The 12346-nt window shown below is 40.8% G+C and overlaps 1 protein-coding gene across 6 annotated transcripts in view; it reads left to right on the top strand.

The window, feature by feature from the left end:
• The window catches only part of fgf11a (fibroblast growth factor 11a), a 94428-nt gene that overhangs the window by 38932 nt on the left and 43150 nt on the right, over window positions 1–12346 (top strand). The window contains exon 1 of one of the 6 annotated variants that reach the window (XM_042401072.1): window positions 1685–1704. The exons of the other annotated variants lie outside the window; for them this stretch is intronic. The gene's annotated coding sequence lies outside the window, so the exon portion shown is untranslated. Of the gene's footprint in view, window positions 1–1684; window positions 1705–12346 lie in introns of those variants that run through there. 6 annotated transcript variants of the gene reach the window in all.

Here is a 12346-nt window from a genome sequence, read left to right as displayed (position 1 = left end):
AGATCGTTGATACTGCAGAGACGGGCGCACTGTGAGTTATAAGTCTGCTTTTACACCTCGGCGTGTCTCTTTAGCATCTATTCATTACATTCATTTAAAGAGTTGTGGGAGAAGATAATGTTTAGTTCCTGAATGCAAGGTCCATAATTTCTAGATCTGTTTATTCAATAACCAGCTTTAGTCCTAAAACCTCTTTTGTGACCAGACCAGACTCATCTCATATTCCTCTTAACAGATACTTCCCTGAAAAATACAACATTAACTCACATGTCCACCTGTAGTTCATTGTATAGCTGACACCAAATCACGCTGGATCCATGTTTATTTTTTTCCAATTTGAGACATTAATGTCTCAGAGCTACACTCACAATCAATGTGGTCAGAGCTGTTTGAGCATCAGGATCAATTTGTAGCTTTTGGGGTGTTTCCTTCGCATTTCCATGCGTGATATTCATTTCCTCCACTCATGCGTTGCAGTGAGTTATGGCATAATATGCTTTAAGTGTCATCTAGAGAGCTTCTATAGACAGGAAATTGGCTTGTGTTTGCCTCTAATGGCTCTTAAGGGAATATTCCTATTTATCTCTGTATAGGTCAGCACTTACCAAGAAGAGGAGAAATATAACACAGCGGTTAAAAAGCTGAGAGACGTAAGGCGTCATTAAGAAGGGAGGGAGCAAGAAAGCGATAAACTGAGACAGAAAAGCGAAAAAGAGAGGAAGGTTTCCGCGAAAAGAGATGTTAGTGATGAAGAGAGAAAAGGTGTGTGTGGGTGGGAAGTTTGGTTCCTGGCCATTGACTCTTTTCAATGTTACAACACCAGGGCCATCGGTGATTGATCTCTCCACTCGCCTCCCACCCTTCTCTCTCTCCCTCTGCCATCGCCCTCCGCTCCTTCGTCTCTTGCTGATTCACTCCCTCGCTTCCATCCCCTCCCTCCGCAAATGTTTTCACGCAGTTTATCTCCATCCTTCTCCCTCCCTCCTTCCGTTTACCCTCTACTCCTCCTCCTCCTCCTTGTTGTTGTCCTCCCTCCCTCCTTTCTTGTTCCACATTCCTCCCTCCACCTCCTTCCAGCTTTACCTCTTTCTTTTACTTATCCTCCTTTCCTCTTCCTCCTCAGGTTCCTTCATCTTCTTCACTTTCTTCATTCCATCATCTGTCCATCCTTTCACTGAAACTACTCCTCTTCCCCTTTAACTTGAGTTCTTCCTCCTCCTAATCCCTTCCTCCTATTCCTATTCTTCACCCCCTCTTTGTCATTTATCACCTCCTCTTCCTCCCTTCCTCCATCCGTCTTCCTTTCCTCCCACCTGCCTTTTTTCATCCTCTCACCTTCTTCTGTCCTTTCATCTTCCTTCTTAATTCTTCCCTCTGTCTCTCCTTTCTCATTTCTCCTCCTTTCTGTTTTCTCTCCGTCCGTACAGTCCTTTTCCTTCCTTGTCCATCCAATCCTTTCCTCCTCCCCTCTCCATATCTCTTCGTCCTTCCTCCTCCTCCTCCCCCTCAGGTGATATTGGGTCCTGGCCTGGATCCACACTGGGTGGGCGGGGTCTCCCTGCTGATCGTTACTGTAATTAACATCAGTAAAGAAGGGTCCTGGGATACTGAAAACCTCTGCACTGGCTGACTCACACTGCTCTCTGTCTCTTTCTCCTTTGATCAGGCCTCTGCAGTGTTCTGTTGCAACACGAGCTTCTTAAGGTAAAGATGTAACGCTGGAACACTGACTTGTTTCATATCTTTGTTCTGTTTCTTTACCTGTGTTGCCAGAAAACTTGCAGCTTATTGCTGATTTGCACACAGAAAGGAGAAGTTGACATTCCACCAGATTCTGTAATCCAGTGCAAACTCTCATTGAGGGTTTGTCTTTCTGAAAAAATGAAACATGTGGTTCGACCCCCTTCTACGCTATGCTAGGGACTCAGGGATAAAATGTAACCTATGGCTCTTTTGGCTCTCATTTGGCTCTTTTCACATCAGATGATACAGTGCTTTAGTTCGGCTTACTCGCAAATTTTCAATGAACTAGCATACTCCAGCTGACACACAATAAACCTGGATGTTCTGGGGCCGCGGGGAATTTGCCCACTTTACCCAGATGCTAATACAGCCTTTCCTGGGGTTTACTATCCGTATTCTGAATGACTAGCGCTTGTCATTCGAATCCTTTGTAATTTTAGCTTATCCAATAACATCTTCACAACATTGTAAAAAAACTATGCTGTTTTGCCCTCCCTATATATTCTCTTATTTTCCACTCGACTGACCTCAGTCTGCTGAGCTGTTGACTTTTAACCTGCAACAAAATAAAAATAGAAAAAAAAAATACTTTGAACGTCATCAGATGCATGATGTACTTGTAAGAAAATAACCTGTGTTTACATTTTCTTGACATAGATATCTTGCAGCTGTGAAAATAATAACTGTTGTCTAACTGGAGCAAAGGCAAAAGTACTGAGACATTGTTACAGCACTTCAGAACCTCTTAAAGGTGCAGTCAGACCAAAATTCACCAAGGAAAATTTAGTTGCATGGTGTGGCCAAAAGCAGGACAGAGAGTGCGAAGGGTTGTAAACATTAACTCTGGGGATAGCGTGGCTAGCATGCTAACAAGAGCAGTCCAAAAAGTTTCAAATTATACTGCATTTAATCAAACATGTACTGTCATTGACCTCTGTCACTGTCCTAACTGCAGTCAAACAGCAGTGAACCTTGTGTGAAGCTAAAGAGGCGGGTTGCTTTGCTAGTGTTAGCCATATAGAAGTGAGCGGGAAGCAAAATCCAGTCTGACTGCGTCATTAGGGATAAAGTTTGGGGAGGGATGGTCGGACTTCCTACCAAGAACCAAAATCCCCTTTTTAAAGTATTTTAAAGTCTGGACCAAATCTTAACCAGATCAGAACGGTTGTGGGAAGGCACTGACAGATGATGTCATTGTGCTAATAGGAGCGCTAGATCAGAAAACGCTCATATGGGTCATTTTTGAAAGCTATGACAGACAACTTTCTCTCTGTTTCTTTCCTCTTTTGCTTTCCTGAAGTGTCACCCCCCGTCCCTCCCCTTGCCTCAGCTTCTTTCTTGATTTATGCCCACTGTCTCACTCTTTCTCTCTCTCATCCCATTTTTCTATCTTGTTCTTTATCCCTTTCCCTTATCTTCCGCTCTCTCTCACTCATTCTCTCTAACAACCGCTTTTGTTTCTGTCTCTCTCTCTCTCTTCCTCTCTCTCTCTCTCTCTCTGACTTAATCATTAGGCCATTCATTTAAGCTTTAAATCATTAAGCTTTAGAGCACAGACTGAAAAAGTTCACCCATTGCTTTTCTAATTAATCCACAACGTCTCCTTCTCCCTGACCTATAAGTATATGTGTGTGTGTGTCACGCCATTTCTGGTTCGAGTGGTTTCTTGTTCCCAATGAACAGTTTTTCAGTGTGTTCTCATGGACAGATGTGTGATTATCCAGGTGTGTTTACTGTCACATTGTCGTGAAAAGTCTCATTACTGTAGAGCGCAGGATTTATGTTCAAGCAGCAGTGCAGGAAGTTTGCCCTCTTTGCAGAAAAGCCAGGAGTGGAGGTCGGATGGTGGCGTGTCTGAGACTGGAGTTCATGTCCCATCACAACAGTTAATGGTTTTCTTTTTAAACCCAAACCATAATCTACATCTAAATCACTGATGTCACTGTATTCTCATATCTCAGCAGTTGCTTTGGTGAACATAATATTATCATAACCAATTAAAATGATGTTCAAAAAAAGATCTAAGTTATTATAAACTGAACTGATCCTGTAAAAGTGCTGGCATTGAACAGAATTTGGGGTTTTGTCAGCATTCTGTCTGGAAACAGCGTTGATGGTATAAAACCCTCCCAGCTGTTATGTAATCTGATACTTCCACATTGTTGTTGCATTTATAATGAAATTCACAGAAAGTAATTTACAGTAAAAAAAAAAAGCTTTGGTTTCCACCTAATGTAGTCCATTTACATGCATCACATTTGAATAATTTTTTGGCCCAGATCCCAATCTGAGACTTTTTAGTTGGGCGTCTGCCAAGGCCGATACAATACTAATTTACCTAAATGTTGATTACACATGAATCTGATACATTAAAATAACAGGTGTAGCCTACTAAATTTAGGGCACCATATTTTGCTTTGATCAAAAATAATAGAGGTTCTGGTTTGAAACTGCTGAACACTGATAAGCTTAAATTATTTCTATATTGAAAGAAAGTTAAAGCACACAAACCCCACAATGACAAATAGTCATTTTGTCATCCAGTTACTCACAGAATTAATTAGTGACAACGGACATGACCACTGGCGATGTTTGTCATTTCACCGTAGCTGGCAAAAGAGACTGTCTAAAAGGTTGCCTGCACATTTTGAACACTGTTATCTGCTAATAAGAAAGAGAGAGGAGAGACTACAGATTTGTGAGCATTGCAGTTTAGTGAATCCATGTATTTTGAACGAAAAACAATAAAGAAAGGATGATTGATTGTGTTTATTTATACCAATATGGATCCATTAAAATGTGTCCTAGATCTCTATTTAGGACATATTAAAATGACTGAGATGTAATAGAAGGTAATAAGGCTTCCGGTTACAAGTCTTAACATGTGATAATTTTAATCCTATCACATACACACAAAGCCCTCACAGCGTTCTCCTCTCCTCAGCTCTACAGTCTCTCTGGTGCTGTTTGTACAGTGGCATTGATCTCTTTTTGGAATACAAAGTCTGACACATCAGAATTAGATTTTCTCAAATGTCAACTTGATCTCCCTTCGCTAAGCGGTTATTTTTCTTCTCCACTTTTAGCCAAGTCCAGGTGCAGAAAATGTGTCACCAAGTATCTCAGGAGTCACCGTTTGGTCTCCGTGTCACAGTTCATGTCATCGCTGTGCCGTTCATATGATCCATCCTGTTAGTTAATGACAACCAAAACACACGGGAGGCAGGTAAACTTTCAGCAGGATTGCACTTCATCACTTTCATCGCTATCGATTTAGCTAAAAGCTAAAAGTTGGATTGCGGATAGACAGAGAAAGAGAGAAGTGATCGAACGGGAGAGAAGGAGAAGCAGTTTGTTTTGAAGGCGTCCCGCCCCTTTCTCTCTCTCCATCCTATGAGGGATGAGGCTGCCGGCGGTTTGGAAATGATTGATGGTCCTTCTAAATATGGCCATTACCATATAGGCTTCCCCTGCCTTTATCCCTATTATTCATTGTCAACCGGGGCCACTGTGAGCCCTCTAATTTTATGCAATTTAGCTGTGCACTTAATGTGAATGGTGAAATATGAAAATGTGAGAACACGTGACGCGCTCTCTCTTCCTGAACCCAGATGTTTCCAAGCATTTGGGAAGTGTGTAAATGAGAAAAATGACTGTGATCCGAAAAAAAAAATATCTACATATCATACTTGCTCTCATTTCGATACAGGATGTGTTACTGCTTTTGTGTCTGCCGTCGAGCGTTTACCATTGGATGCAATAAATGCTGGGAGATGAAATACTAGCAGTTGTAAAATCCATATGTCCATGGATTAATAGCTTCAGGCTCTTGCGCTAGTGGTGAGAAAGACAATATTAGAATCAGTGGGGAGTAACAAGCTTATTAACTCCGGAGAAAGCCGAGAAGTGTTTCTGGGACCAGCGTGCAGAGGCATGTTAAGTCGCAGCAACCGTGCAGGAATTTGCCCACAGAGCTATATTTGATAAAAGAGAGTTACACTGAAATGACCTTTGTCCTCTAGCTGATGAACGGACAAAGAATGAGGTTAATTTTTAGGCAACATACAAATTGCATAGGAGCTACTTTAAGTTTGAGGATGCGTGCATGCTCGTGTGTTTTACGGTGGCAGCAGTGCAGGCAAAGACTGGAAACATCAACACTCTGTTACTGGATGAACAGCGTGCAACTGTAAATTACTGCTGCTTTGTTGCACGGCCTCAAGGAGTAATTACTTGAAAAGATTCAACTGTGCTTTGTTTCCACCTGTCAGGCAGCACAAAGAACAATCTGTCAGCCAGTTGACTGAGAGTGTTGTGTTACAATATGCCTATTCAATTCTGCTTGACGGCTTAAAGAATGGACAGAAACAGCTTCTGCAGCACCAGCGGAACATGCAAGGGAGGCTGCAGGTCTGCTGGTGTCAAATGTTAGAGGTGATTTTTGGATGTGAATTTCACCAACAAGTAATTATTTTTAAGATATTAGTATGCTTGCCAAAAACAAATCAGCCACTCTTTGTCAGGCTCTACACTCATGTGTGAATAGGGTGAGTTTGGGAGACCAAACAGGGCAGTTTTTCCAGACTTCCTTCATGTTCAAACGAATGAAAGGTGATGTAAAAATCACTTCAAACATGTTTTTCTTCCTCAGTGAATCCAAAGGGGGAAAGGAATACTCTTACATTGATGTAGGAGCTTCCTGTTGCATCATCTTTATTGCATCAAGAAGAAAGAGAGTCTGTGACTCTAATACATACACCATACTAAAACTATACAGTAACTTCTGAGATATGTACCCATTTCAAGTATAGATCTTGTAGTTAGTATACAAGAAGTCAGTTTATCATTTTATAAAATCAGGAAATGATGCTGTGGTATGTATAGTGAACATGGGTAGTAAATGTATGAAATGTATTTCCAGACAATAAGTTCTTCTAGTTCTTGAGAACTGGAAGGGCTCCAAAAGAATCATAACAACTCCTGTCATATATATATATATATATATATGAGTTTATTTGATATATTTACACAAACACTCACCAAGCACTTTATTAGGAAACCTGTGCAATCTAATGCAATCCAATACAACAGCTGCCATAAATCCTACTTTTACGAAGCTTATACATTTTCATTTTTTGTTGACATTGTCAGAAAGGTGATAATTCTACTTTATGTTTATTATTAAGATTTTCATAATTGTGTTGGCTTGTTTAGTCGAGACACTCCAAGGCTGATTTACTGTCAGGTGATGCATTCAGGGGCAGAAGAGAGAAGTTATAACAACATTTCTCTGTTGATTACATTCAGTTTTTATCCTTGATAATATGTAATGATTATTATCTACAGTACCAGGCAATAGTTTGGACACACATTAAAAAAAACACAATGTACCTGAATGTTACATGTTCTACTAATGTGTGTCATCCCATCATTTAGTGTAACTCACTTACTCCTATTTCAAATCCACGTTTTTGGTTCATTCTTCTTGCCTTATTTGAAGATTGTTGAGTAAAATAATAGTAATTCCTTCTTTCTAAAGCCCAGTATATGACTCTTAAAAAAAGTATCACTATTTTTCTTCAGCTACATCAGGATCCTGTCTACTCTTATTTGTTTTGGACTCATTTCGGGTGCTGTGATGCATGAAGCTGCTGATTCTCTCTGATGAAGTTTTCAAGACGCAAATTCTGCTGAACGTTGAAACAGTTCGATGACTATAATTCATCGGCGGCGGCATCAGTGATGGAGCACATCTGTTCTCCCTGGTGTTTGACTGTGCGTCTGTGCTGACACAGACTGAAGGGAGAACATTTAAGATGACGCCCCGACAGACAGATGGAAGTATAATAATCAGCTATTGTCGCAGTGCCATCGGCTTCAAGTTGTATGACAGACTTTAGTGACTGGAGAAAAAAAAAAAGAATTATAGCGCTAAATGAAACATCAATAACAAGTGTTCACCGTGTCCCACTGCCACTGAAGTGAACTGACAACCTTTGGGTAACATATAAAGACACTCACTCCCCTCTATCTATCTCTCTTTCCTTCATCATATGCTCCTCCTCCTCCTCTTCCTGACATGTCAGTCATTCAGCAGAGTGTCTGTAGCTCTAAAGTGACGTTTTATTGATGCTCTGCTTTAACATCACTTTTCTCCTCCTCTTCTTTCTGCGTCACTCCTTCCACTTCTTCTCCAAAGAAGAAAGAAAGAAAGGCAAAAGGGGAGAAGAGAAGGGGCTTTAACTGTGAGTTTTAACAAATGCTAAAAAGCCACTTGACTGGCTGTAAATGATGAGAGGACACTTGAGAGGAGAAAGTAAAAGAGAGAGGGATGAGGCGACAAAAAGACATCCACCGGTATTATGTGTGTGTGTGTGTGTGTGTGATGACAGACAGACAGAGATTGTCCTTGGCAGACCAGCGCTGCTTCTTCAGCCAAGCCCATTCTGTTGGAGGTGTCCATCACACTACACACACACACACGCAAGCATTAAGAATTGCAGTGTGCAATGGGGGTGAAAATAACACTAGCTGCTGCCCAGCTGTCATCTGACTCGGGGCATCGGGCAGCCGGAGGGTTCAGGGTGACTTTAATGGTTGAAATTCTTAATACGTGAAATTAGTCCTGCTCTTTATTAAGGTCACTCCATAATTGGCATTGAATGTCTGCGGGATTACCAACTCAAATCCTCCTCGTGCATAAACACACACCACCGCCACCACATGTTCTTGTAGGATACGATGCACTCTGATAACAGATCTATTGTCTGTTGGCTAATTCTTCCCACGATACGTTCTAATGTGACAGTGTGATCGCAGTCCACAAGAACATGTATTTGTTTGAGTCCCGTGGTCTCATTTCAGAAGCTTTTCCACTCTGCCAAGAGGAAAACTCTAAGGGAAAGTCTGCGTTCTTGTAATCTTGGGGAAAATTGTTGACACAAACATGCTCAAATCAGCAGCTTTAATCCCAAAATGTCATTGTGAGCTTTCAAAGCCCCCTTCAGTTCAACCCTATAGGCCGGATTCAGGCTTTAACAGGCCCAGTGTTTAAGCCCTAAAAGACTTAACCCTGGATCAGTGCTTTGCCTCTGTCACAGCACTCTGAACAGGGGCGCTGCAAAACTCTTAATGATTCAAGGGGCCCAGAGAAACCCAGGGGCCCCAGAACAGGTCAAGAATTATAGATAATATGTTGTTTAGAGGGCCAAACATTTCTAGAAGGATCCATGGAGTCTGATGCAGGCCGGTCAAGGTAGCTTCATTAAAAAGTACATTGATATAGACATAAATACACGCAGCTTCCAACCAGAACAATTTGTTCCCAAACTCTTCATCATCATAGTTACCAAATTATTATTCTAATATTTGTTATAGTGTGTCTTAATCTCTTTTGACCTCACTGAGAGACTTATGTACTGAGGTTCAGGCACATCACTGAAGTCTCACTTACATTAGGAGATTGGCAGCAACTGCTTTATCCTTGCGTCATAATCACTGGGTCATTCACCAGCTGACAAGTACGTTCAGTTATATTATATATTATGTAGGTGTACATGAATGGCTCAGATTCTTCTGAGGGCTCCCTCAAAAGGTAGAACATTTTCCACCAAATCTAACCAAATCAGTCACTACTCTAAGACCCTAGCAGACAAGCAATCTAAATTTGACCTTGAATATGACCGAACAGATTACAGAGGTCACCCTATCGGAAAATATGTCAGTAAAATAATTTGATTGTCTTCAAACCATCAATCACAACTGCTGATCATTTATGCTCCACTAGTGGAACAGTCTAACATTTTCAGTCTGTCAATGACCGTTCTGGGGAAAGATATCACCAAATGTACTGCCAGATTGCCTTGAAATTTTTTTTATGACTTTTCCTAGTCCTGGTGATTGATTTTTAATTGTTTTGATGATTATTTGTGGTCCCAGAGGATGATATCTAATGACTGATGAGTGCCAAACCTTATGCTTAAAGCAACAGTAAAGCAAAAATCCACTTTTATCAACACTGTGGTCAATGTCATGCTCTAAAGGTGGAGTTTCATGGATATCCATGATCCCCAGAGGACTAATCCCAATGTCTTTGGTGACCATCAAGCTGTTCTGTGGTGCCATTGTTGGCCAGAATTTCTTGGGAGCGTTAAATAGAAAATCTACAACAGTTTAAGTTATATTTACCAAACACATTCATGCTGTATTTTCAGTGTGGACAGAATATAAGTTGTTTTTATTGAAGATAGAACAACCATCACTTTGAGAGACTTGTTTTACAAGCCAACATTGAATAAGGTGAACTACAGCAGAGCTACAAACCCAAATAAATATAGCTTTAAAACTTCAATTTCTTATAATAAAAGATGTTGAAACAAATTCATCAATCCTCAAAACTAAAGGGATATTCACATATTTTATATAACCATGGCAATAAAATGACTACTGGTGACTTCACTCTCTGTCTCTGGTTCTCTGTTTGTTTAGAGTGTTTGTGAGTGTGGGCACTTAAACCCTCAGTTTAACCAACATCCTGCCTCAGGTATGACTCAAGGCGATTTCCCCTGCTTTAAGAAGTAAATTCTACATGGATTGAGTAAGAGATGTTGTGTGTGAGTGTGCGTTGGCTGCGTGACGGCTCTGCACCAATAGTCTTGCTTGTCCTTGTGTCTGAGCAGCATTTCCCCTGAATGTTTTGGATCACAGCATCGTTACCAAACAGGGATATACGGAGGCGGAGTCACGCTAAAGGTCAACATCAGCCTGCATTCTGTGTGTTTGTTGCTCAGCTCTGCACTGCACTATGGCAGATGTGTTAAGCAGCACATGGCCTGGTGTGTGGCCTGAGGCTTAATTTGGGATTAACACTCAGGATATTACAGATTACCACACTCAACGTTTGACCTTCTGTGTCTAGTCAGCCAGCGATGGATGGTTGAGCTTTTATCTTTTATAGTTACAGCGACTCCATCTCGCTGCTGAGGCCAGAGACTCCAATGAAAAACACTGAAACATGTTGTGTCACACTGTCAGCATGAAAGGCAGGATTACACACCAGCATTTCTTTGACTAATTCACAGACATCAAGGCTTAACTCAAACCCTAATGAGCTTCAATTCCACAACTCTTTGAAGTTTGCAGAAAGCATTAGCTTTGCAACAAAAAAGTTGAATATTTACTTTTTACTTTTTATCTTAACATCCTTTGTCACTTTAACTTTGTCAATTTGCCAAATTGACATATCATAATTACAAGCATAAAAACATAGGCATGCTAGCGCCTTTTATTGAGGTTATACTTAGGCACAGAGCTAAATGCTAACGTCATCATGCTAACCTGCTCACAATGAAAATGCTCAAGTGTTGATGTTAAACAGCTATTACCATGTTCACCATCTTAGGTTAGAATGCTAACATGCTAATTAGCTCTAAACACAAAGTATAGCTAAAGCTGATGGGAATGTCAAGTGTTTTGCAGGTGCTTGGCCATAAATCAAAATCAAATCCCAATATTGGACAAATAGAAATTTTGACGTGATGATGGCACAAGATGAAAAGTCAGATCAGATCAGTCACTCAAGTTATTACAGTTCATCCTGAGGGAACATGAATGCCTGCACTAAATTTCATGGCAATCCATCCAAGAGTTGTTGAGATGTTTCAGTCTGGACCAAAGTGGTGGACCAACTATCTGACTGATCATCATTGTGATCCCTAGAGCCACGTGGCTAGCATGGCTTAAACCTGCAGTGCAGAACTTTCACATACAAATGGATGTCCGTTACATTCACGCCCTCGCCAAACAAATTCACACAATGCTGATTAAGCCTATCACCACTAGATAAATCTCTCTGTATTTCACAGTATACCAGGGATTTTAATCTGGTGTCAGGTTTGACATTCCCACGCTGGCCAGATGAATGCATATTGCACATGCTATACGGGCAGAGCATATACACTAGAGACTTCCTCCGGGCCGAGCTGCCTGGTTAGCTCTCTGCTAACTTGAATGGGGATAAAATAATTTAATTGTGCAACTCTTCTAGACTTTCCAAATGTTGTCAGACAGAATGGATAGTGATAGTGAAATGAGTCATGTCGCAGGGGTTATGTGAGGCTCAAAACAATTTAACAAGTTCTACAGCTGCAACAGTAGCAACTGAGTAGGCTACAGCGGAGCATGTATCAACAGTGTTTTTGTAATTACTCTTACTGCCAGAAGGGGGAGACAAAAGTCCCACACCCCAGCTTTAAAAGGAGATATATATTGTTTGGATCTGGTTGGGTTTGTTAACGAAAATAGCTGAAAAATAGCTACTTTGCACTCAGTTGCCGTTAATCTGTTGTGACTACAAGGCTAGTGTTGGGGGAGGGGGGAGTCTCCCGAGTCAAGCTTTTCCTATTCTTCCCATTCTACTGACATGACATGGAAAGTGTAGGATCCAGTGTTTTTGGAGCTTGACACATATCTGAAACTCTGCTGCACTAATTTTGACTGCTCTTTTTTAAAAAAATGTCTCTTGCAGATTCCATTAGCAATAAGAAAATTAAACTTAATTTGAAGAAAATTCCTAAAAATATGCTGTTTTCCTTCGTTTTTCACG

This window comes from Thunnus maccoyii, chromosome 22 (genome assembly GCF_910596095.1).
Source record: "Thunnus maccoyii chromosome 22, fThuMac1.1, whole genome shotgun sequence".
NCBI classification, from domain to species: domain Eukaryota; kingdom Metazoa; phylum Chordata; class Actinopteri; order Scombriformes; family Scombridae; genus Thunnus; species Thunnus maccoyii.
The sequence above is the reverse complement of the archived record's forward strand: the minus strand, read 5'-3'. Positions and strand labels throughout refer to the sequence as shown.